Here is a 24190-nt window from a genome sequence, read left to right on the forward strand (position 1 = left end):
TCCTTCTAGACCCATCTGCTGCCTTTGATACTGTGAACCATCAGATCCTCCTCTCCACCCTCTCCGAGCTGGGCATCTCCGGCGCGGCCCACGCTTGGATTGCGTCCTACCTGACAGGTCGCTCCTACCAGGTGGTGTGGCGAGAATCCGTCTCCACACCACGTGCTCTCACCACTGGTGTCCCCCAGGGCTCTGTTCTAGGCCCTCTCCTATTCTCGCTATACACCAAGTCACTTGGCTCTGTCATATCCTCACATGGTCTCTCCTATCATTGCTATGCAGACGACACACAATTAATCTTCTCCTTTCCCCCTTCTGATAACCAGGTGGCGAATCGCATCTCTGCATGTCTGGCAGACATATCAGTGTGGATGACGGATCACCACCTCAAGCTGAACCTCGGCAAGACGGAGCTGCTCTTCCTCCCGGGGAAGGACTGCCCGTTCCATGATCTCGCCACCACGGTTGACAACTCCCTTGTGTCCTCCTCCCAGAGTGCTAAGAACCTTGGTGTGACCCTGGACAACACCCTGTCGTTCTCCACTAACATCAAGGCGGTGACCCGATCCTGTAGGTTCATGCTCTACAACATTCGCAGAGTACGACCCTGCCTCACACAGGAAGCGGCGCAGGTCCTAATCCAGGCACTTGTCATCTCCCGTCTGGATTACTGCAACTCGCTGTTGGCTGGGCTCCCTGCCTGTGCCATTAAACCCCTACAACTCATCCAGAACGCCGCAGCCCGTCTGGTGTTCAACCTTCCCAAGTTCTCTCACGTCACCCCGCTCACAGTGGTGGGTAGTATATCTCGCTTTGGTGACAAAACGGATGGCACTGTGATGGACTGCATCCAATTTGATGAGTAGAGTGTTGGAGGCTATTACAACAATCTACTTTTTGATCTTCTTGACTTCTTATCTGGTAAACTGCTACTATGTGTCAAGAAAAGAGCCCCAATTAGGGGTTAGTGTACTCCAATAAAAAAGGGCTGGTTTAGATTAAAAACTATTGCCCTGTGTCCCCGTTCATAGGGGCATGAGAGACTAGTCAGTGGTAGAATTGAGTTGGCACTTTATTGGCCCAAACACCCACAGACCCACAAGGTTGAGGTTACTCACGGACAGTAATTAGTAATTTTTTCTGTTTTGTTGTATTGATGCATTGTCTTCTAACTGTCCAAGAATTGGATCCAAAGTGTTAGGAAATATTTGTTCCCATAAATACAAAGGAGGATGTCTCTCCTCATACCTCTGGCACTTTAGTCAGACTGCCAGACTGTGCACCACAGAGCCAATCAGGAGAGAATACATACAGGTCAACGGTGCCAATTGAAAGTCAAGGGGTGTGTCTGTGCCTTTTGGATTACTTTCTATTTACAGAGAACCCCTGTGGTTCAAGTCAAGAGCTACCCTTCCCCTTTCAGTCTGCTCTGCGCATGTCTGAAAGTGACAGAGCCAAGAGAGTTTTTCACAGTATGTCATAAAAAATTATTACACTTATGAATATAGGTAAAATGCTAATATGTATTAGGTCCAGTACTATGGAATAACTAAGACCTGAATTTGAATGCAGCGTGTTCCGATTCCTCCATCTCTTTCTGTCCAGTAGGGTCAACCAAAAACACTTGGCCTGATGGTTCATGCAGATACTGGGGAAGCAATATAGAAATGTATTGATCCCTTAAATGATTTTACTATTAAATGACGCGTATCACAACCCTCATACCTCTTCGCAAAAATGTACCTAAATCAATTTTGGAAAAAGGATTTTACTCACAAAAGACGTAGGAATTTATTTTTCCAGTTATAAATAGTAGGCCATGCATCAAATAACTATTTTCATCAGAAAAACAAACCCTCAAATGCACTACAGCATTTTGTAAGTTGTCTGCAGGTGGCTTGTTGTGAATGCACTCAAATATCAAGTCATTATCAGGTTATGGAAACTGCGTTCTAATACTCAACGTAGAAGGATTTGTCTTAATGTACAGTATATGAAAGTAATGCTATGAAAAGGATTCTTTCACCTTATCAAGCTCACTGTGACTGACAAATCACTGCCTATTACTGTGATTAAAAAGAGCATATGAAACATTGTTTTTCATGAGGCCTACCTGTGCGCCTTCCTTTAAGCACCTCTGTTCGAACACCTCTCCTGTCCTTGATCCATCCCACATACAGCCATTTGCGGATCTTTTCAGTGTCCATGTAAAAGATAGTTATTGCGAGGTTGGAACATTTGTTCACTTTTTTTTAACACCCATGTGAAATGAAGGCCTGCAAAGCTTACAGATTTAAGTCTAATGGCATATGAAAGTAGACAAACATCAGAGTATGTGATATGAAGGTCGACATTCTGAACCTTGTTTGAAGTCCCTAGGTCACATGACCAAGGAGCTATTGAAATTTTACATTTAGAAAAATGTATGTAAAATTTTGTGAGATGAAAATGGACAAACTAAAGGGTGTGCAATATAGAAGGGTAGTCAGTGGAGATTCTGAACCTTGTTTGAGTTCAGTAATGACCAATGAGCTATTGAAATTCAAAAATGTAAATAAATAATTTAAAATAGTGCGAGATGTAAATCGACAAAAAATAAATGTGTGCAATGTGTCTATGCCATCGGGTTAGCTAGAACCAGTTTTGAAAGTTTTAGGAGTAATGGTTAAATAGCTATTGAAATTTGAAAAATGTGATTTGTCACTATGTTGAAGGTCCCTAACTGCTGTTGGTGGACGTAAGGAAAACTACAGGCGAATATCCGTTGAATATCCAACCTGAAACTGTCTTTACCTGGTAGTTCCATTGAAATGATACCATGTCTGGAATCTAATAATAACTACGTTAGTATAGCTGTCCCTTCATTGCAATAACATTTATCCATACGGATCAGTTTGGGAGCTGCACTTAATTTGATCAGTATAATAGCGATGTGTTGCCCATTTGAATGAAGCGCCATAAGGTTAATTGTTGACTGTGTAATCATTGAGAGGATAAACAGGCTTACATGCTGACCAGACCATTCGCTCGCGTGCGTCCCAGTATGTTGAGTTTGGCCACCCACACCAGACGCAATCAGGACTTTGAAATATCAAAACGAACTCTGAACCAACTATATATCGAAAAGCATCAAACATTCATGGCAATTTATCTAGCTAGCTTGCTCTTGCTAGTTAATTTGTCCTGGGATATAAACATCGGGTTGTTATTTTACCTGAAATGCACAAAATCCTCTACTCTGACAATTAATCCACAGATAACAGGGTAAACCGAGTTTGTTTCTAGTAATCTCTCCTACTTCAGGCTACTTCTTCTTCTTTGGACTTTATATGGCGGTTGGCAACCAACTTGAAGGTGCATTACCACCACCGACTGGACTGGAGTGTGGACCTCAAATTAGTTAGCAACAGCAAGCTAGCTAGCTAAATTGCCAGACGTGTTTAATGCTTTTTCTGACATGTCCCCAAATTAATATAGTTGGTTCAGAGTTCGTTTTGATATTTCAACCTGCTTGTCCTTATCACGTATGGTGTGGGAGGACAAAATCAACATGGAGCAATGGCGGACGCACACATGCGAGCGGTCTGGACTGAATGTTAGTGCTCAGCTGTTCTGACTCTGTCTTTAGTTCTACAACATCATGACCTGAAAGTGTACAGGTATTAGCTATGACTTCTTTCCTTCTCCTCATAAGATATATTTCAAGCTAAATGGGCCTCCTACATTATGGGATCAATAACACTAGGCATTGACACTGGCAGAGAGTACATTTGTCTGGTGTGTGCAATGCATTGACATTTTCTGCAGGGTTCTTATTGGCCTGGGGTGACATTGAAATGTACTGTGTTACTAAAATAAATGCCAGGGCCGGCTGCAGATCGGTAACTGTTACGGCCTGCATGCACAGCCTTCTGTCTTTCTCTCTCATTCTCATATACCTGTCTCCGACCGCTCCTCTCCATGCCCTCTTCCTGTCTTCAAATCAAATGTTTTGTCACATGCGCCAAATACAACAGGTGTAGTAGACATTACCGTGAAATGCTTACTTTTCAAGCACGTACCCAACAATGCAGTTAAGAAAAACAAGAGTTAAGAAAAATATTTGCTAAATAAACTAAAGTCAAAATAAAATATCAACAAAAAAATAACAATAACATGGCTATATACATTTTAGCAGACGTTCTTATCCAGAGCAACTTACAGTAGTGAATGCATACATTTCATTTCATAAATTTTTGTTGTTCTCCGTACTGGCCCCACGTGGGAATCGAACCCACAACCCTGGCGTTGCAAACACCATGCTCTACCAACTGAGCCACAGGGAAGATACAGGGGGTACCGGTGCTGAGTCAATGTGCGGGGGTACAGGTTAGTCGAGGTAATATGTACATGTAGGTAGGGGTAAAGTGACTATGCATAAATAATAAATTGCGAGTAGCGGCAGTGTGAAAATAAAGGGGGGGGGGGGGGGGGGGGGTCAATGCAAATAGTCTGGGTAGCCATTTGATTAGTTGTTCAGCAGTCTTATGGCTTGGGGGTAGAAGCTGTTAAGAAGCCTTTTGGACTTAGACTTGGCGCTCCAGTACCGCTTGCCGTGCGGTAGCAAAGAGTACAGTCTACGACTTGGGTGGCTGGAGTCTTTAGCAATTTTTAGGGCTTTCCTCTGACACTGCCTGGTATAGAGGTCCTGGATGGCTGGACGCTTGGCCCCAGTGATGTACTGGGCCGTATGCACTACCCTCTGTAGCGCCTTGCGGTTGGAGGCCGAGAAGTTGCCATACCAGGCGGTGATGCAACCAGTCAGGATGCTCTTGATGTGGCAGCTGTAGAACTTTTTGAGGATCTGAGGACCCATGTCAAATGTTTTCTCCTGAGGGGGAATAGGCATTGTTGTGCCCTCTTCACGACTGTCTCGGTGTGTTTGAACCATGATAGTGATGTGGAGACCAAGGAACTTGAAGCTCTCAACCTACTCCACTACAGCCCCCTTGATGAGAATGGGGATGGGGTCGGCCCTCCTTTTCCTGTTGTCCATGATCATCTCCTTTGTTTTGTTCACGTTGAAGGAGAGGTTGTTGTCCTGGCACCACACTGCCAGGTCTCTGACCTCCTCCCTATATGCTGTCTCATCGTTGTCGGTGATCAGGCCTACCACCATTGTGTCGTCGGCAAACTTGATGATGGTGTTGGAGTCGTGCTTAGCCACGCTGTCATGGGTGAACAGGGAGTACAGGAGGGGACTAAGCATGCACCCCTAAGGGGCCCCCGTGTTGAGGATCAGCGTGGCAGATGTGTTGTTCCCTACCCTTACCACCTGGGGGCGGCCCGTCAGGAAGTCCAGGATCCAGTTGCAGAGGGAAGTGTTTAGTTCCAGGGTCCTTAGCTTAGTGATGAGTTTTGAGGGCACTATGGTGTTGAACACTGAGCTGTAGTCAATGAACAGCATTCTCACGTAGGTGTTCCTTTTGTCCAGGTGGGAAAGGGCAGTGTTGAGTGCAATAGAGATTGTTTCATCTGTGGATCTGTTGGGGGGGTATGCAAATTGTATTGGGTCTAGGGTTTCTGGAATGATGGTGTTGTGAGCCATGACCAGCCTTTCAAAGCACTCCATGGCTACAGACGTGAGTGCTACGGGTCGGTAGTCTTCTTGAAACATGTAGGTATTACAGACTCGGCCAGGGACAGGTTGAAAATGTCACTGAAGACACTTGCCAGTTGGTCAGCACATGCTGAGAGTACATGTCCTGGTAATCCGTCTGTTGACTGTTGAGTTCTTGCTCACATCAGCTACGGCAAGCGTGGTCACACAGTCGTCAGGAACAGCTGGTGCTCTCATGCATGCTTCAGTGTTGCTTGCCTCGAAGTGCGCATATAAGTAATTTAGCTCGTCTTTTAGGCTTGTGTCACTGGGCAGCTCGCGGCTGGGCTTCCCTTTGTAGTCTGTAATAGTTTGCATGCCCTGCCACATCCGATGAGCTTCGGAGCCGGTGGAGTAGGATTCAATCTTAGTCCTGTATTTACGCTTTGCCTGTTTGATGGTTCATCTGAGGGCATAGAGGGATTGGGGTATGTACATACGGTCACTGTTGGGACAACGTCATCAATGCACTTATTGATGAAGCCGGTGACTGATGCCATCGGATGAGTCCCGGAACATATTACAGTCTGTGCTAGCAAAACGTCCGTATTAAGCGAGTCACTGGTACTTCCTGCTTTAGTTTTTGCTTGTAAGCGGGAATCAGGAAGATTAGAATTATGGTCAGATTTGCCAAATGGAGGGCGAGGGAGAGCTTGATACGTGTCTCTGTGTGGAGTAAAGGTGGTCTAGAGGTTTTTTTCCCCCTCTTGTTGCACATGTAACATGCTGTTAGAAATGAGGTCAAACGGATTTAAGTTTCCCTGCATTAAAGTCCCTGGTCACTAGGATTGCCCCCTCTGGATGAGCATTTTCTTGTTTGCTTTTGGCTCTATACAGCTCGTTGAGTGTGGTCTTAGTGCCAGCATCAGTTTGTGGTGATAAATAGACAGAATATAGATGAAAACGTTTTTGGTAAATAGTGTGGTCTATCATGAGATACTGTACCTTAAGCGAGCAAAACCTTGAGACTTCCTTAATATTTGATTTCGCGCACCAGCTGCTATTGACAAATAGACAGACCCGTCACCCCTCGTCTGATCGGAGGCAGCTGTTCTGTCTTGCCGATGCACGGCTAAACCAACCAACTGTATATTATCCATGTCGTCGTTCAGCGACGACTCGGTGAAACATAAGATATTACAGTTTTTAATGTCCCGTTGGTAGGATAGTCTTGAATGGAGCTCATCCAGTTTATTCTCCAATGATTGCACGTTGACAAATAGTACGGATGTTGAGGCGGGTTACCCACTCGCCAACGAATTCTCACAAGGCACCACGACCTGAGTCCCCTGTATCAGCTTCTTCTCTTCATGCGAATGACGGGGACTTGGGCCTGGTCGCGTATCTCGAGTAAATCCTTTGCGTCCGACTCGTTAAAGAAAAAATCTTTATCCAGTTTGAGGTGAGTAATCACTGTTCTGATAACCAGAAGCTCTTTTCGGTCATAAGAGATGGTGGCAGAAACATTATGTACAATAAAAAACATGATTGTTTTGGGCTCACACCCAGAACAATTATTTTGTGTGGAGGTGCTGACTAATGGCGAATAAAATATAAAAATAAAGAGAATCGCACACTCCATATATAAACTCCCAGTAATTTATTGGAGTGTTTGACTCTCTTTATTTTATAGAAACATTATGTACAAAATAAGTTACAAACAACGCAAAAAACCACACATAAAACAGCACAATTGTTTAGGACCCCGTAAAACGGCATCCATCTCTTCCGTCGTTATTCTAATAAAACTGTGTCTTTTTCTCTCTCTGTCACTCACACACACACCTCCCCCCTTTGCTGAGGTGAAGTTGTGTGTAACAGCAGGATATCTGAAACCTTTATCCTGTAGATGTGCTGGAGCAGTATTAGTGGTAGTAGACAACTCTGTCAGACAGACAGACAGACAGACAGACAGACAGACAGACAGACAGACAGACAGACAGACAGACAGACAGACAGACAGACAGACAGACAGACAGACAGACAGACAGACAGACAGACAGTAGATGATATCAAGAATGCAGCTCTGGGACATAGACTTGATCTTATCTTAGTTGTTTTCATGCAGGTTGTTTGATTGTGCCAATAAAGCACTTTGATTTGATTGGCTTATTATCTCAGAAGCACAAACGGCTCTGGAGCCTCCTTATGTAGCCACATAAACATCTAGCCTATAACTAGAGCTTCATGTTTAGCAAATGAAGCATCTTTATAAAATTATTACAACCCCAGTCAATTGTCGATCAGTGTATTGTAAAACACATTCAGTAGCCTGTGTGGTAGTTGAAAAAGGGAAATGACAGATACAGTGATACAGAATATGTCATTTGTGCTCAGAATTTACTGTTCTGGCATAATGAGTACCATAACCTGTTCCAGATACAGATTAACTGAAGTGGCAGAATTGGACCCTGTTCACCTGATAAGAAAGATAGCGAAGGGCTGCTGTGTGCATTGAATGTTTTTCTTGTTTTGTGCTGCCAGTGTGTTAGCAGAATAAGGCTACAAGCAGGGCTCTAAATTCTCTTTTTCTTTGGTAGCACTGGTAGTCTGGTCCCAGTGGTCCCTGTCCCCTTACCAGGCTCGAACCAGTGGTCCTCTGATCGCAAACACCTGTGGCAGCTGTCCTTGACAACGTACAAACCAGTTTGCTAGCTCCATTGGCAAGATTTGAAGCTAGTGAGATACTATCATGCCAACTCCTTTTGATACCAAACATGACATTGGCATGACAAGGAGTGGCAAGTACTAGAATGTTAGAAAAAACAGACTGGGGTACCCAGGCTATAGCTTTGGTGCTCTCAAGTTCAAGCACTGGTGCTCCAAGTTTACAGCCTAGCACTGGTACTCCCAGCACCAAACAGTATAGGAACACCAGAGAAGGAGATCAGGCCTATCCTATCTTTGAAACACATCTCCTGGAGTAGCTATCCAGCTCCTTTCCTTTCTTCCAAAACCATCTTAAACCATAGCCTACTGGTCATTGGTCACATCACCAGGTTGTTAGCCAGCTATATGACTGGACAAGGTACAAGGTCAACAAATAGTTAGCGGCCCACTAGGAGGCTAGTTTAACACGGCCCACGACATGATTTATGAAATTACAAAATGTGACCCAGTAATATGAATCATAACTTTTGAACAGTTCGCCTAGCCTAGTTTTCTGCATTGCATCTAAGGTCTTCGAAAGCCAAGTTAACAAACAGATTACCGACCATTTCAAATCCCACCGTACCTTCTCCGCTATGCAATCTGGTTTCAGGGCTGGTCATGGGTGCACCTCAGCCACGCTCAAGGTCCTAAACGATATCATAACCGCCATCGATAAGAGACAATACCGTGCAGCCGTATTCATCAACCTGGCCAAGGCTTTTGACTCTGTCAATCACCACATTCTTATCGGCAAACTCAACAGCCTTGGTTTCTCAAATGACTGCCTCGCCTGGTTCACCAACTACTTCTCTGATAGAGTTCAGTGTGTCAAATCAGAGGCCCTGTTGTCCGAACCTCTGGCAGTCTCTATGGGGGTGCCACAGGGTTCAATCCTCGGGCCGACTCTCTTCTCTGTATACATCAATGATGTCGCTCTTGCTGCTGGTGATTCTCTGATCCACCTCTACGTAGACGACACCATTCTGTATACTTCTGGCCCTTCTTTGGACACTGTGTTAACTAACCTCCAGACGAGCTTCAATGCCATACAACTCTCCTTCCATTGTCTCCAATGCAAGTAAAACTAAATGCATACTCTTCAACCGATCGCTGCCCGCACCTGCCCGCCCGTCCATCATCACTACTCTGGATGGTTCTGAATTAGAATATGTGGACAACTACAAATACCTAGCTGTCTGGTTAGACTGTAAACTCTCCTTCCAGACTCACATTAAGCATCTCCAATCCAAAATTAAATCTAGAATCGGCTTCCTATTTCGCAACAAAGCATCCTTCACTCATGCTGCCAAACATACCCTCGTAAAACTGACTATCCTACCGATCCTTGACTTCGGCGATGTCATTTACAAAATAGCCTCCAACACTACTCAACAAATTGGATGCAGTCTATCACAGTGCCATCCGTTTTGTCACCAAAGCGACATATACTACCCACCACTGTGATCTGTACGCTCTCGTTGGCTGGCCCTCGCTTCATACCCGTCGCCAAACCCACTGGCTCCAGGTCATCTACAAGTCTTTGCTAGGTAAAGCCCCGCCTTATCTCAGCTCACTGGTCACTATAGCAGCACCCACCGGTAGCACGTGCTCCAGCAGGTATATTTCACTGGTCACCCCCAAAGCCAATTCCTCCTTCGGCCGCCTTTCCTTCCAGTTCTCTGCTGCCAATGACTGGAACGAACTGCAAAAATCACTGAAGCTTGAGACTCATATCTCCCTCACTATCTTTAAGCACCAGCTGTCAGAGCAGCTCACAGATCACTGAACCTGTACATAGCCCATCCAACTACCTCATTCCCATACTGTATTTATTTATTTATTTTGCTCCTTTGCACCCCAGTATCTCTACTTGCACATTCATCTTCTGCACATCTATCACTCCAGTGTTTAATTTCTTTATTGTAATTACTTCGCCACTATGGCCTATTTATTGCCTTACCTCCCTTATCTTACCTCATTTGCACACACTGTATATAGACTTTTTCTACTGTATTATTGACTGTATGTTTGTTTTATTCCATGTCTAACTCTGTGTTGTTGTATGTGTCAAACTGCTTTGCTTTATCTTGGCCAGGTCGCAGTTGTAAATGAGAACTTGTTCTCAACTAGCCTACCTGGTTAAATAAAGGTGAAATAATAAAATAAAAATAATTGTAAAGGTGCAACCATGACGGAAGTAGCCAAGTACCTCAACTCCACAAAGATTTCATCCACAGAGTTGAGCGCAGACTAGAGTTGAGATGAACCTCAGACACCCTTGAGTCGCTATGCAGTCGATACTTAAAACCATTCAAATCTTAAACCGTAACCGTGTATCTGTTGTTGTTGCATGTATTTTTTTGTTTGCTAAAATACAAACTCTAGGCTGAACTCAACTCTATGGATGAAGTTGAGTCAGACTTGCCCATTCTTATGGTTCTCACAGGTGAAGTGTAAAGGTAAGTGAACACTGCTGCTACCCTGCTCTCCAACCAAGGTGCATGAATTGAGGAGAAAAATTCAGCAACTCTTTGAGCACAGTGGAAGTTGATAAAAGTGATTATTGTTTTTAGTAAAAAAAAACAGTTAGACAGACAGGAAGCAGCGGCGGCGTTTCCCGTACATTTTCCGTCAGAAAGATTTTATTCTACTGTCAAAATTGCAAATAGGACAATTGGTCATAAAGTCAATCTCATCCATAACAGAAGAGTTTTGTGAGACTTGTGGTCGTGACTGCATTACAATGTGAATGAAGGTTGGGTTTGTTTAAACCCTGCCCACAGCTGGCAGCACACAAGTAGTAATCAATTCAGAGTGCCGCTGCATGTGACCCAATCGTAATGCCTATGGTCAATTTGGGTTAACTTTAGATATCTCTATGGGGCTAGTTTGGGACCATCGGTAAATTACACAATTGTACATGGGACAATATGTTAAAATTGCAATAGATCCAAATGTCAATGACTTAAACCTCAAACCAACTATAAATTGTAGAAATTAATTCACAAATATTGAAAGCATTTAATGTGAAAATGTAAAAGGTTTGCAACATTAAAATAGACTTATTTACATTGTGTCATTTATTGACACTCTCTAACTAATCCCAGAGATAGGCTATCCAAAGGCAAACCAACATTTCCACGGTTGCACACCCGCTGGCTGAAGTTACAGTAATTGGCGAAATTATTTGGCTAACTCTTCCCACCTGCGAACACACAGCTGAAAACAACTCAGTAATGGCCAATAGCATTTTTAATTAACCAAATCAGGAAGTAAAAAAAAAAACATCAAAAATTGCAGTCGCCCTATAAAGAAGCAGTCTTATCAAATTCCACTCTCGAGGGTTGTTAAGTTTCCTGTAACGCTCTCAATTTATAGAACCATCTCTCCGGCCAAATATGATACAATTGTAACAACAACCGGAGCGCGTCGGACATAACACACTAAATTGAACGACTGCTTGTTTCCAACACCAAAAATATGTTGCCATTCAATGTATTATGTGGGTAAATATTTTTCTAGGCACACTAAAAAGGAAAATAAATAAAATGGTATCAATAGTGTTGTATTCTGGGCTCCAATTGCGACCTTCTTGGTCGCATATGCTCAAAAACACTGTACGACCTGGAATATTGATTTGCGTCTTGGCATAGCGACCCGGCAAACTTGCACTGATTTCCGCCATTTTGAATTTTGTGGGGGGAAAACACTTAAACCGCTAATCTTCTGGCACCGAATGACCGATTTGTATGAACTTTCATATGTTATCTGGCAGACCACAGATCTCTCAGTGCAATATTTTCCAGACTAGTACCTAATAAACAGTTTTGTGGTCTGCCACATAAATGCATATAAATCAGTAAAGGATGTTCGTATTGTAACTCAATTTGGTACACGTTGCAAACACTGTCAAGACTCAACATATGCGAGAACATTCATATCAACCACACGGTGGCGCTATAACGGGAACATGTTTATTTCTGGATCTGTTTGACTGGCAGGATTTTGACGAAACGTGGGTGAATTATGTCTTGCCATAGATATCCATGGGGGGCGCTGCGTCATTCGCGGGGACGACATTCTACATTGTTGGCTGTTGTATTTCAAGTGAAATTGTATATGCCAATTGTATTTTGTGCCGAATACAACAGCAGGTGCTTACTTACAAGCCCTTAACCAATAATGCAGTTGTGCTGTTGCTAGTCTTTTTTTTATTTTATTTAACTAGGCAAGTCTGTTAAAGTCAAATTCTTATTTACAATGACAGCCTACCAAAAGGCAAAAATAAAATAAAAATATAGGACAAAACACACATCACAACAAGAGACACCCCAACACTTCCCGGGCTCCCAAGTGGCGCAGCGGTCTAAGGCACTGCATCTCCGTACTAGAGGTGTCACTACAGATCCGGGTTCGATTGCAGGTTGTATCATAAAACGCTGTGATTGGGAGTCACATAGGGCGGTGCCCAGTGTCGTCGGGGTTAGGGTTTGGCTGGGGTAGGGCGTCATTGTAAATAAGAATTTGTTCTTAACTGACTTGCCTAGTTAGATAAATAAGGAGAGACCTAAGACAACATCATAGCATGGCAGCAACACGTGAATAAACAGCATGGTAGCAACACATGGTACAAAATGTATCTTCTGTCTGTGTTGTCCATTTTGTCTTACTATTTTATTTATTTTTAATCCCAGCCCCATCCCCACATGAGGCCTCTTGCCATCATTGTAGATAAAAATGTATACATAATTGGCTTACCTGGTTAAATAACGGTTAAATAAAAAAGGCCTACGGATCTAACGTTAGCCTAATGTTTGCCCACAGGGTGGCAGTACAAGTTCAGCAGCAGCCAACAGCTGCGTTCTAATGACAGACCAAGGGCATTATTAGTCATTCCAACCCTGTTGGAGCAGACGGTGCATATTGCTCCGAAGGTCACCGCCCGTTCTAGGGAAAGAGTTGTGTCAGGGGGGTTATTGCTGCTAAGCAGAACACTGAACAAAAGTCTATATTAATGTACCCCGTTATATGGCAGAGGTCCAAGAGGGAAATTTGAATTATTATTCTAATACAATGTTTTACCTCCCCAACTCTCCTCCGGTGAGGGTTGGCTATGATTTGTATAGAGGCCTCTCACAACAGCGAGGCAGTTAAAGCCTTATTGCGCTCGTATCTTACCCTGGCATGTAATCTTGTGCCGACAGGCTATGCCAATGAGGTGGGGGAGGCCTTCCGTGCCCTGGTGCCAGTGAGCGCTGTATGGGCCACACATGCGGTTGCCACCGTGTATGTTTCCGCTGATGCTTTGGACAAGGGGAAGAAGGCTGCTGTGGTAAGGAAGGACTTTTTGTAAAAGCCAAGCTTTATGGTCTCATGGGGCGGCAGGTAAACTAGCAGTTAAGAGCGTTGGGCCAGTAACCAAAGGGTTGCTGGTTCAAATCCCCAAGCCGGCAAGGTGGAAAAATCTGCCGTTCTGCCCTTGAGCAAGGCAGTTAACCCCCAACGATGACGTCAATTTAAGGCAGCCCCCTGCACCTCTCTGATTCCGAGGGGTTGGATTAAATGCAGAATACAAATTTCGGATGAATGCATTCGGTTGTGCAACTGACTATGTATCCCCTTTCGTTCATACCCCATGTCTTCATTTATATTGATGTACACTACCATTATTTTAAGGGGTCATGGTATGTATCCAACCTTTTCAGTTATTGCCCTGTGAAGCATTTATATTATGAACTTGAGATTCCAAACATGAAGAAAACACTGAGTACTGCCAAATGACATCGTCTTTTTCAACACATGCCAAAGGAAAATGGAACGTTTCCAGAAAATCCATAGAGCATGTTTCATAGAACAAAACTTAATTCCCACACTGAAACATAGTGGTCTGAAGCATACAATGTCATACTCCTGTCTTTGTCTATCCCTGTTCTGTAGGAGCATGGTGACAACCCAGGGAAGAGAACCAAGGTAGCTGCAGCGGTGGTGGACATGTTTTGTATGGCAGGCCCTGGCCTCGGTCGCTATCCCAGGCTTCACCATCAACCGTGTGTGTGCTGCCTCTCTCTACCTCCTAGGAAGAACCAGGCACCTGCCCCTCTCCACCATTCCCTTCATCATCCACCCTATCGACAGGTCAGTGTGTGTGTTGGTGGGGGGTTAGTGTGTGTGTGTACATGTGTGCCAGATATACACCGAGTGTACAAAACATAATGAATCCAGGTGAAATTTACATGGATTGTGTATGTTTGCCATTCAGAGGGTGAATGGGTAAGACAAAATATTTAAGTGTCTTTGAACGGGGTATGGTAGTAGGTGCCAGGCGTACCGGTTTGTGTCAAGAACTGCAACGCTGCTGTGTTTTTTACACTCAACAGTTTCACGTGTGTATCAAGAATGGTCCACCACCCAAAGGACATCCAGCTAACTTGACACAACTGTGGGAAGCTTGGCGACAACATGGGCCAGCATCTCTGTGGAACGCTTTCGACACCTTGTAGAGTCCATGACCCAACTCAATATTAGGAAGGTGTTCTTAATGTTTTGTACACTCAGTGTATGCGTCAGAGAGACAGTGAAGGACTGTGTATGTTCGAGAGAGAGAGCATGATAAACGTGTGTGAGAAAGAAAGGAGGTAGAGCGAGAGAAACTCTGCGAGTGAGAGGGGGGATGAGTGTGTACTTAGGGACGTTTGCAATTCGATGTTTATGGCCCAAGTGTGCCAAGGTATTAGTTTGCAGTTAAATGTCTCAGCCTGCCTGTGTGTGTGTGTGCGCCAGCCAATTGAAATGAAAAATTCCCACATTATCTTAGTTAACAACATGCCCTTTTTTAAAATGTATGCATCAATTTAAGTGTCATATTAGGAGTCACACACCTTTGTTTCTGTAATAGATTGTTTAAGGCTTGGTAGCCTACTTTATGTAATGTTAGATGTGTAGCCACCATTCTTATTTATCTCAATCCATGAGGTGTCATTGAAGAGGTATATTCAGGATTCAGTTTGTAGGGGGATGGGAGGGATTCCCCCTCCCTGCTTCTGCCATCCCTTTGGACTTCCCCACCCCTGGTATGCATTACATTTATTTAGAAATTACAGGTCATTGGCTTCCTAAAAAAAAAAAAATTGCTGTTTTTGTTTTATCACTTGAATGCAATTTGTTCAGTCGGGAAACCTGCAATTTGGGCAGCCCACAGCTTTTCTCAAACAGCTGATTGTGGAGTTGCACGGCTGTCAGGAACAGCAGTTCAAACAGCAGACAACATGCGATTGTGGGAAAAACACTGTTTTGAAAGCAAAAGGCCCTGCTGAAAAGCGGAGAAATTCCAACTCCCTGTATTGACTCCACTGTTTTACAACCGGAGTATCTTGCATGGCTTTGAGATACAGCCTATACAGTAAATGTTGCATTACCTATAGTTGAAGTCGGAAGTTTACATACACCTTAGCCAAATACATTTAAACTCAGTTTCACAATTCCGGAAATTTATCCTTGTAAAAATTCCCCGTCTTAGGTCAGTTAGGATCACCACTTTATTTTAAGAATGTGAAATATCAGAATAATAGTAGAGTGATTTATTTCAGCTTTTATTTCTTTCATCACATTCCCAGTGGGTCAGAAGTTTACATACACTCAATTAGTATTTGGTGTATTGCCTTTAAATTGTTTAACTTGAGTCAAACATTTCGGGTAGCCTTCCACAAGCTTCCCACAATAATTTGTGTGAATTTTGGCCCATTCCTCATGACAGAGCTAGTATAACTGAGTCAGGTTTGTAGGCCTCCTTGCTCGCCCACACTTTTTCAGTTCTGCCCACAAATTTTCTATGGGATCGAGGTCAGGTCTTTGTGATGGCCAATCCAATCCAAGGACTTTGTTGTCCTTAAGCCATTTTGCAACAACTTTGGAAGTATTCTTGTTGTCATTGTCCATTTGGAAGACCCATTTGCGACCAAGCTTTAACTTCCTGACTGATGTCTTGAGATGTTGCTTCAATATATCCACATAATTTTCCTGCCTCATGATGCCATCTATTTTGTGAGGTCCCTCCTGTAGCAAAGCACCTCCACAACATGATGCTGCCACCCCCGTGCTTCACGGTTGGGATGATGTTCTTCGGCTTGCAAGCATCCCCGTTTTCCTCTAAACATAACAAAGGTCATTATGGCCAACAAAGGTCATTATCTCTAGGATCAGAACGCGTCTCCTTCCTGTGCGGTATGACGGCTGCTTGGTCCCGTGGTATTTATACTTGCGTACTATTGTTTGTACAGATGAACGTGGTACCTTCAGGAGTTTGGAAATTGCTCCCAAGGATGAACCAGACTTGTTGAGGTGTACAATTTTTTTTCTGAGTTCTTAGCTGATTTCTTTTGCTTTTCCCATGATGTCAAGCAAAGAGGCACTGAGTTTGAAGGTAGGCCTTGAAATACATCCACGGGTACACCTCCAATTGACTCAAATGATGTCAATTAGCCTATCAGAAGCTTCTAAAGCCATGACATCATTTTCTGGAATTTTCCAAGCTGTTTAATGGCACAGTCAACTTAGTGTATGTAAATTTCTGACCCACTTGAATTGTGATACAGTGAATTATAAGTGAAATAATTTGTCTGTAAACAATTGTTGGAAAAATGACTTATGTCATGCACAAAGTAGAAATGTGTGGAGTGGTTGAAAAACGAGTTTTAATGACGCCAACCTAAGTGTATGTAAACTTCCGATTTCAACTGTATATCATAAAGCCTTATTTCGATGGCCTAATTTTACCCTAACAGTTTTAGGAAATTCCTGGGTTACAGGCCATATCAGGCCTGCAAGTCACAATGTGCTGGCTTGCAAAGTGATGCGTAATTCCTATTGGAATCCATCCAGAGTTAGGATATCCAACAGTTGGAATTTTGAGCTGCAGTAGAGCATGCTGGGAAATATGATAATGATGGGACTGTTTTACACTACAAAGTGTAAAACAATAACTCTGGTTATTAACACCAAAACTGGGGGTTATTTTACACCACTGAGTGTTAATTTCACTCTTACAGAGTAAATTTAACTACTTAATCAAAACTACAAATGTTACACTGAAAAATCACCGCTGGCCAATTTGTTGTGTACTCACCCACGGAGTGCATAGTTAAATCCAGATCTATCGGCCTTGGTACTTGGTAATGGCTGTAGGGAGCCAGGACACTTTATTAACAAATTTTCCCCCTTTATTCTTTCAACATATGGAACTCTGTGTTCATAAGTGGCTTTGTAAATTGTAATGGTCTTCAGTGTCTGAGGTGAGGTCCCATCCTTGCTATCCTCAAACCCTAAAGCCCTTCTCTGTCTCTATGCTCCACAGGGGAGTGGACTTCCTGCTGGACTCCAGCCTGCGTAAGGTCTACGGTCAGTCTATAGGAAAGAAGCACGACTAATAAGAACCACATCCATCCTGTAGCCTGTCCTGGACAGGTTAGCTCTACCAGGAAGTTCACCTTCTGATCCAGACAGGACTTCCTCCCAGGCCAGCTGCAACCTCTGCTGATCACTCTACTAACATCACTGTGAAGCCAACACAGCAGGGTTTCTCAACTCTAGTCCTCCAGAGTCCACAGTTGTCGATGCCCCTCTCTTTCAACCCTATTGTCATCTTTTATTTTCAACTCCCAAGTTAGGGGGACTTAGGACTCCTCGGCCCGTCAATTACATTGTATCAGGGGGAATAGAGATCCTGTAGACAGTGTTGCCCTCCAGGACTGGAGTTGAATACCCGTGGTTGCTACTGGCCTGCAGTGCCCACCTGTTCATGTTCAGACCTCCACTTGGTGTGTATCCAGGTAGCTCTTGCTGTTAGCCATATTTAGGGAACATTCGGGTCAGTGTCATCATACCTGGCATTGAGAGCCTATTTTCATTACAAGTAAACATTTATCTTCGTTTTTTTGTTTATTACAGAAAGAATGACAATGCATAGTTGTCTGTCACTTTGAATAAAGATTGACAGAGTATAGTGTGATGCACTTTTCAATGTTCAGTCTTGAGATTAACCTCAGAGCTTTTTTGCCCCTTGTCATTCAATACTGAGTTGAACAGAATATATGTTAAGTTTTTGTTAGCGCTAAAGTTTCAGTTCCTTTGGTGACATTTTAGGTATAGAAGGTATTGTAATAGTTGTGTAACATGGCCTATGCAGAAAGCATATGAAAAGATTATGCATAAAATACTGTAATTATTGCCAAGGCTACCCATCAGTATACATTGCTGTGCTGCACTATGCAACAAAACCAAGTCGTCTTATACAAAAATGGGAATTGCGATTGGAATGTGTAAATTAATGTGACATACTGGGAAATGTTGCCAATTGTTCATACACCAGAACTAACATTCAGCAAAAATTGTTATTTACATTTTGTTAAGTCAATTTCTGTGTTTGTTATATATTGTTTAATTCTTAGTGAATGTGAAAAAGCCAAAGGCACCAAAACGCAACAGCGTTGGGATAGTTTGTGAACGTTTTCTCTTTCAGATGATTTGTCCACATAGTCACAAAATGAAATGTCATACTGTATTTCAATGTCATTTTTTTATGTATTTGTTTTCATGCTGGAAACATAAGGGAATATTTAACTGTTGTTTCCACAACATTTTCCTCAAAGATTTAACATTTTTAAGAGACACTTATTTTATAACATATTTTATTTCCAATGTTTTAGCCTTAACATTGAAATATGTTTTCAAACCAGCTACTGAAAACATTTGACATTTTCTTTAGTATGAAAAAAAGTTCAAACATATTTTCTTTGACAAAATATAGTAATTTATCATTGAAACTGAAAGATATACCGTAATGTGCCACTATCTAGTTATTCCCCTATTTTGAAACTGTTTTTAAATATACTTTAAAAAAACAACATATCCTATATTGTATAAATGAATGAATCAATAATGTCTCCGTATTTCTTTCCTCAAGCATAGGTATGTGCAAACAATGTTCTACATATTTTAACAGTTCATAAGCGAGAATAAGATTCTTTGTTTTAATGAATGGGCAACCCTTCATACACAGCCAAAACATTGTTGCAGAGAGTAATTTAACTTTCAAAAATCCATATCACAGCATAACATTCCTTTTATGCTGCAGTGTCAGAAAAAAAGGAGTAACTATGGATGTGTTATGACAACACACTCACTGGCAACAAGTAGCACAGAACTGTCTCAGTAGCGTTCCTCTGGAGAATTATGATTGATAACTCTTGCCAAGAGATATTGTTGAATGTTTGGGGTTAGTCACTAGGGTCTAACAAGTTGGACAAATTTCTGCATTCATTTTAAACGACATTGGGTGCATTTAGAAAAATATGTGCAGTCAATGGAGAATGATAGAGGCCTCTAGTGGCCAAAAGGCCATGTTAGCAGGGGCGTGCCATTGATGGCTTCCTCGATGTTAATGTAGTCAACTGGGTGGGACTTCCAATTGGCTGATCCCTCTTGGTGACCCTGTTGGAGTCATGTCCAACCGGCTCATCAGGAGGGATCTGCCAATCTTGAAGAAGAAAATGTACTACTTGAAAATGGAGATAGCCTCAATGGCACATATACAAAGATACAGAGTTCTCTATGTCTATGGTGCAGTCACCTCTTTCATTCCCTGCAGATTGTACTGCAACAACGCAACACAACAGAGATTAACCAATAAAATGCCTAGAGTGCCACTGTCAAAACCAATCAAATCAAAGAGCTCAACGAGTTAAACTAGTGTTAGTAATTCGTCTTGATTGAGTAAGCGTTCCACAGCTGACAGCAATTGTTTTGTGCATTAGCTACTCACATAAAAAGTCCAGGTGGCCTGAGTGCAGGCATGTAGTCAGAATTATGTTGTTTATCCACAGTGCTATGGTTTTGATGCTTGTGGCCACAACTGTGGCCCAAACAGGTATGTCAACCAATTTGATAACTTGCTTAATGTTTATTTAAGTCTGGCTTTACCATTTTTAAAGCTTGCGTTCATTTTCCTTTTGCTAATCTGGAATCTAAGTAAAACTTTTTTTTTTTACAAAAAGCAGTGAAGTTAGGTGTGCCTCTGACCTGTTTCAGCTCTGTTCTTCCCTCCACTACCTCTAGGAGTTCCACAATTAAGGTACAGTGTAGACCAGTGGACCATCTCTGTGGAGATTCCACAGACTTATGACTCGGATGAGCTGCAGCCCTATGACTCGGATGAGCTGCAGCCCTATGACTCGGATGAGCTGCAGCCCTATGACTCGGATGAGCTGCAGCCCTATGACTCGGATGAGCTGCAGCCCTATGACTCGGATGAGACTCCTGGTGTAGAGGAACAAGGTGAGCTGATGTCACTCATTCAGTAATCACCTTTTTTGTGAGTTTGTATAGACATTGTTTTGATCTGAGGGCCAGGAGTACATCTGTGGTGTATTCATTCTGTTGTGAAATATTTCTTAAATGGAAATGAACAGGGAGGGACCTAATTTGTCCACTGTACTTCTTTGCAACTGTTTGGCCTAATGAGTACACCCCTAAATCCTTGGGTCAATGCTCGGCTGCCATAATGTGGTCAGTGTGGCCCCGGATGTGTCTCAACATGCCTAAATCAAGGGATGGAAGACAACTCTATAATCCAAACTGACACATTGTAGATTGAAATACTGCATATTTTTGTCCTCAAGCTAGCTAAAGTTAGGCTATAACAACCCATTGGATTCCATAACAGCTACCCCAATGCTAGGCGTTGCATTTTCATGTAATCCAATTGGCTACTTTCGCCTAGCATGAGGATGCAAAGGGTAGTTCAAAGCTAGCAGTATTTCAATTTGTTCTTTCGGGTAGTAAGGCGTACAAAGATCTTCCATCCCTGGACTTGAGGTATGTTTACGAGCCATATTTCACACTGCCCACATTATTGCTTAGCCTTGTTTGTAAGGTCTAAGTAGGTCATTGACTCAATTAAAATATATTGGGGTTTTTTTTCCAGGTGAACTGAAGGTGTCTCCAGTCTGGCTTTTGTTACTGGTGGTCCCTCTAGTGTTGCTGACTGCTATGGGAGCTTTGTCTGTGGGCTACTACATGTGTCTGTGGAGGGGTGGTAGAATAGGCTACTGGCCCAGCAGAGACCTATTAACAAAATGTTAACATTTGCTTTCCATTCTGATTGGTTTGACAATAAATGATTGCATAAATGTTTCCTCCTGCCTTTGTGAAGTCCTATACTGATGTGTAAATAGATTACATGAAATGTCCACAAGAGGGCCTTGCAATTCCCTGGGAATTCTATATGCCACAATGCATCTGAAATCTGGACCTAGGAGATTCCAGGCGGTCAGAAAGGCGGTCCTTTGGATGAGTTATGTTTGTCTCCCATGTTAGGGTTGGTAGTTTGTCATTTAGGACACACTCATTGATCTACACTTGCATACCACTAGGGGTCACATTAACATGTGGTGTGCTCTCTGTGGTAGTATCAATGAGACCATCACTACCCAGGCACAAATCAGAGGAAAGGGGCAATTGGTGTGACGGATGAACAATGTCCCCCCTTTTTCCAGCCCCTGTGAATGCCCCATCACATACAGGAAGATTAATTCAATTCCTCAGCTGTCTCCTTTGGCCTCTTAATGCCACCTGATATTGGTCAAGGGCGCCTCATGTGTTTGCTCTAGGGCTGGTCCTCTCAACCCTGAATTAAAACCTTACTAACACTGTGTGCATGCACTTCTCTTCAACCTGTCAATCGGACCATAGTTCTGATTATGCTAATTCATGGGGAATCTAGACCACAAAAATGGTTTAGAGGAAGGAGAAATTAATCTAGACTGGAGAAATGGCTGCTGATTTGTTGGTGTATGATGCTTTCACATGCAAATGGTGCTATGCTGTTCTGGTGGGACAATAATTCCGCCCCCCTCGGCAGGCCACCAGCCATGCAAACACCCATCCCTACACATTCACCCTGACCCTACCTAGACAGCCAGTAGTGCTGACACACATTGGCAGTACAGCATAGCGACTCAACAATTTCTGTACCAGAGCGACTGACAAGACTTTTTTTTTTATTTTTAATTTTTTAAACCAGCTAGTTTAAAACTACTTATGTAAAACACGAGATGCAACTCACCACCAGAACTGCTTCTGCTCTAATCATTTTGTTTGACTGTCTCAACTACTACAGGGCTCCAGACATTGTTTTCCACTGGTGCCACTAACTTACAGTTGGTGGGACTATTCCATGATTTGGTCAGACCCAAAATTGATCAATCATATTCATAAAGCTTTAAGAAGTGTGAAAATGACTTGGAGGCATGACTATCATACTCTCCCAAAAATGCTAACTTCTGTTGTAGTGGTGAGGTTAGCATGTCTTTGGGGTATGATATTTTTCTCCATTCACGGTTAATTCAGGACTATCTGTAATGGTATTGTCCACATGAATGAAGTATTTAAAAGCATGTACAATAAGTGACTCAAGACACCATTTCTATTGGGCACAATATCTGAAACTCAACCAAAACAAACTGCAAATGCAGCTTGTTAGAAGCTTGATGTAGATGTTGAGTGCTATGAATATGGGACCAAATACTTGTACTACTTTATTACACAAGTGAATTTGTCCCAAAGCTTTTGTTACCCTATAATGGTGGGGGGATAAGACTAGGTACAAAAAGTGCTGTAATTTCTAAACGGTTCACATGATATGGATGACAATACCCTCAAATTAAAGCTGACTGTCTGCAGTTACCTCAGTCGTAGCGTTTCAAATCCAAAGTGCTGGAGTACAGACCCAAAACAACACTGTCATTGTCCTAATACTTTTGGAGCTCACTGTATTTTGAGCCTATTCTAGTGATTGACATATATTTCGGGTTGACTATTAGACTATAATTGCTTTATATTATTGTTGAAATGGGACTCCAGAATTTCCAGACTAGTTTTTTGTTCAATAGAGATGAATTACATCTTCACATCCAGTAAATGTCATGTCCTAAAAGGTTGTAGGCTACTACCCTGAGACCTACAGTATAGGCCTTTGCCCTCGCAGTGGCTGCTGTGCGTTTTGCGTGCACGCACCTCCATTTCTCAGTCATAAATATCTTGTCAATAAATTATATATTATACCTACAGAAAGCTGAAACCATCGATTCTTCAAGGACAAAGCTTCTAAAGCTTTTTTCACACAATTACATTTTGAAATGTAATATGATCAGAGGTAATTTTGCATGGGGGGAGAGGAGAGTGGCTCGCTCATCACATCAGCATGCCCCAGCAAAGCAGACACTTTCATTGCATGATGATAATGCACTTTACTGTTTGACCAAATCATGGTTTTACCTGTCCAAAACAGGACGTTTTGAGTAAGGTGACAATGTAGAATGTGTCTTTCTACGTAGGCACCCTTTCCGTTTGGCTGTGTAACTGATGACAGAATCGGAGCAGGTCTCTTTGCTGATGCTGTGTTTGACTTTGAATGTGAGTTTGCCTGACAGCTCAGCCTATCAGAAAACTGGTCTGGCCCATCTTGGTAGGGGGGTTGGCCGTTGCCCATTGATCAGGCTCATTATAGATTAGTATAACAGAGAAATTGCGCAATCATAATTTAAAAAAATTAACAGGCCATGTCATCTTTTTTTTTTATGTAACAAATATATTTGTGTGTGTCAATTTTGAGCTGCTCACCCCCCAAAAAACTGATCAAGCCCATCTGGCATTTTCCAGAATTGCCAGATGACCAATCTGACCCTGTGGTCCAATGCACTATTTAGACACTATGTTGGTGTTACCTTTATTTTTAGAGTTACCTGTATACAAAGCATCAGACACCAACCAACAATCAGTACCTGTTTCTCCTTCCCTCTAATCCATTTTCACACCATGGTCTAGATTCCCCTCTTAATGATCATAATC

The 24190-nt window shown here is 42.6% G+C and overlaps 1 long non-coding RNA gene and 1 pseudogene across 1 annotated transcript; both read left to right on the forward strand.

Moving 5' to 3' along the window:
* Positions 1-12901: 12901 nt before the first annotated feature.
* LOC115202606 (mitochondrial fission process protein 1-like) lies at positions 12902-18177 on the forward strand (annotated as a pseudogene).
* A 2360-nt stretch (positions 18178-20537) lies between these two features.
* On the forward strand, positions 20538-21477 carry LOC115202753 (uncharacterized). Its single transcript, XR_003880044.1, has 2 exons — positions 20538-20617; positions 21267-21477. It is a non-coding gene; the product is annotated as an uncharacterized LOC115202753 (long non-coding RNA).
* The last annotated feature ends 2713 nt before the right edge of the window (positions 21478-24190 follow it).

Source organism: Salmo trutta, chromosome 12 (genome assembly GCF_901001165.1).
Source record: "Salmo trutta chromosome 12, fSalTru1.1, whole genome shotgun sequence".
Lineage (NCBI taxonomy): Eukaryota > Metazoa > Chordata > Actinopteri > Salmoniformes > Salmonidae > Salmo > Salmo trutta.